Source organism: Micromys minutus (genome assembly GCF_963924665.1).
Source record: "Micromys minutus genome assembly, chromosome: X".
Taxonomy (NCBI): domain Eukaryota; kingdom Metazoa; phylum Chordata; class Mammalia; order Rodentia; family Muridae; genus Micromys; species Micromys minutus.
Window position 1 is genome coordinate 51,079,973 of NC_137970.1, and position 2,763 is coordinate 51,082,735.

Here is a 2,763-nt window from a genome sequence, read left to right on the forward strand (position 1 = left end):
AGCCCATTTTAAGTGTTTTTATCCTTTTTAGTTTTTTAAATATTTTGCATATTAATCCTCTAACAAATGTATAGTAGGCAAAGAAAGACTCTCATTCTGTTCATTTCTTTTTTGTAACTGGATATATTTTATTTACATTTCAAATGTTATCCCCTTTCCCAGTTTCCCCTTCATAAACTTCCTATCCTGCCCCCCCATGCTTCTATGAGAGTGCTCCCCCATTCACTCATCCAGCCACTCTTGCCTTTCTACCCTGACATTCCCCTCCCCTGGGACATTGAGCCTTGGAGGGACCAAGGGCCTCTCCTCCTGCAGATTCTCAACAAGACCATCCTCTGCTACATGTGTAGCTGGAGCCATGGGCCCATCCATGTGTACTCTTCGGATAGTGGTTTAGTCCCTGGGAACTCTGGTTGGCTGTTATTGTTGTTCTTGTTATGGTTACAAATTCCTTCAGCTTCTTCAATCCTTTTTCTAACTCCTCCATTAGGGACCCTGTTCTCAGTTCAATGGTTGGCTATGAGCATCCATCTCTGTATTTTTCCATGATCTGGCAGAGCCTTTTAGGAGACAGCTATTTCAGGCTCCTGCCAGCATGCACTTCTTGGCATCAGCAATATTGTCTGGGTTTTGTGGCTGTATATGGGCTAGATCTCCATGTAGGACAGTCTCTGGATAGCTTTTGCTTCAGTCTCTGCTTCAAACTTTGTCTCCATATTTCCTCCTGTGAATATTTTTATTCTTCCTTCTAAAAAGGCCTAAAGCATCTGCACTTTGGTCTTCCTTCTTCTTAAGTTTCATGTGGTCTGTGAATTATATCTTGGATAATCTGAGTTTTTGGACTAATATCCACTTATCAGTGAGTGCATACCAGGTGTGTTCTTTTGTGGTTGGGTTACCTTATTCATTAGCTTCAAGTTCCATCCATTTGCCTAAGAATTTCATGAAGTCGTTGTTTTTAATAGCTTGGGGTACTCCATTGTGTAAATGTACCACATTTTCTGGACTTCTGAGTGTTTTTTTTTTCAGCTTATAGCTATTACAAACAAAGCTGCTATGAACATAGTAGAACACATGTCCTTGTTATATGTTGAGCATGTTTTGGGTATATGCCCAGGAGTAGTATATCTGGGTCCTCAGGGAGTACTATGTCCAATTTTCTGAGGAACTGCCAGACTGATTTCCAGAGTGGATATACCAGCTTACAACTCCACCAACAGTGGAGGAGTGTTCCTCTTTCTCTACATCCTCTCCAGCATCTGCTGTCACCTGAGTTTTGGGTCTTAGTCATTCTGACTGGTGTGAGGTAGACTCTCAGGGTTGTTTTGATTTGCATTTTTCTGATGGATAGGGATGTTTAACATTTCTTTAAGTATTTCTTATCCATTTGATATTCCCCAGTTAAGAATTCTTTGTTTAGCTCTGTACACAATTTTAATAGGGTTATTTGATTCTCTGGATTCTAACGTCTTGACTTCTTTGTATATATTGGATATTAGCCTTTTATCAGATATACAATTAGCAAAGATCTCTTCCCAATCTGTTGGTTGCCAATTCGTTCTATAGACAATGTCCTCTGCCTTACAGAAGCTTTGCAATTTCATGAGGTCCCATTTGTAAATTCTTAATCTTAGAGCAGAAGCCATTAGCGTGTTCTGTTGGTTTCTTTTTCAATTAATAGTTTTCTTAGCTGTGTAGAAGATTTTTGTTTTATGAGGTCACAGTTATCAACTATTGTCCTTAATTCCTTAGAAAATAAAGTCCTGTTGAGAAAGTTCTTTCCTATACTGTATCTTATAGGGTACTGTATATGTTTCCCTGTAGCATTTTTAGTATTTTTGGGTTTCAAATTGAGGTCTTTAATCCACTTGGACCTAATTTTTGTGTAGCTAAGGGATAAGAGTCTAACTTCATTTTTTTTCTGCACAATTTTCCAGTTTTCTCAGCACCATTTATTAAAGATGCTGTCTTTTCTCTAGTTAATTTTTTGCCTTTTCACCAAATATCACATGGCTGTAGTTGTGAGTACTTGTGTTTGGGTCTTCAATTTTATTCTTCTAGTCTACACGTCTGCTTTTATGCCAGTACCATACTGTTTTTATTACTATACGTATGTCTTAGTTACTGTTCTATTGCCGTGAAAAGACACCGTGACCAAGACAATTTATAAAAAAAGAAAACATTTAATTGGGGGTGTGCTTAAACTTTCAGAGGGTTAGGTTAGTTCATGTTCATTGTGGAAGGAAGCATGTTAGCAGGCATGGTACTGAAGCAGGTTCACTTCTTGAAAAGATAAAGGAGAAGGTAGGAGTGGACCTAATGTGGGCCTTCGAAACCTCAAAGTCCACACCCTGTGACACACCTTCTCCAATAAGGCCATACTTCTTAACCATTCCTAAATGATCTACCAAGTAGGAACCATCCATTCAAACATATGAGCCTATGGGGGCCATTCTCATTCAAGCTACTGGAATCTTTATAATGTCCTAAAGTCTGGAATAGCAATCTCACCAGTATTGTTCTTTTTGCTCAGGATTCCTTTGCCTATCAAAGGTCTTTTCTGCTTCATTATGAAGTTTAGGATGCTTTTTAAATTAAAAAAAACATTGTGGGTATTTTTATTGCAATTGTGTTGAATATATAGATTGCTTTTGGTAGTATGGTTGTTTTTATAATATTAATTCTACCAATCAGAATTTTTTTCTTAGAATTTCATTGGCTATGCGTTGTCTTTTATGCTTACATATGAACATTACAATTACC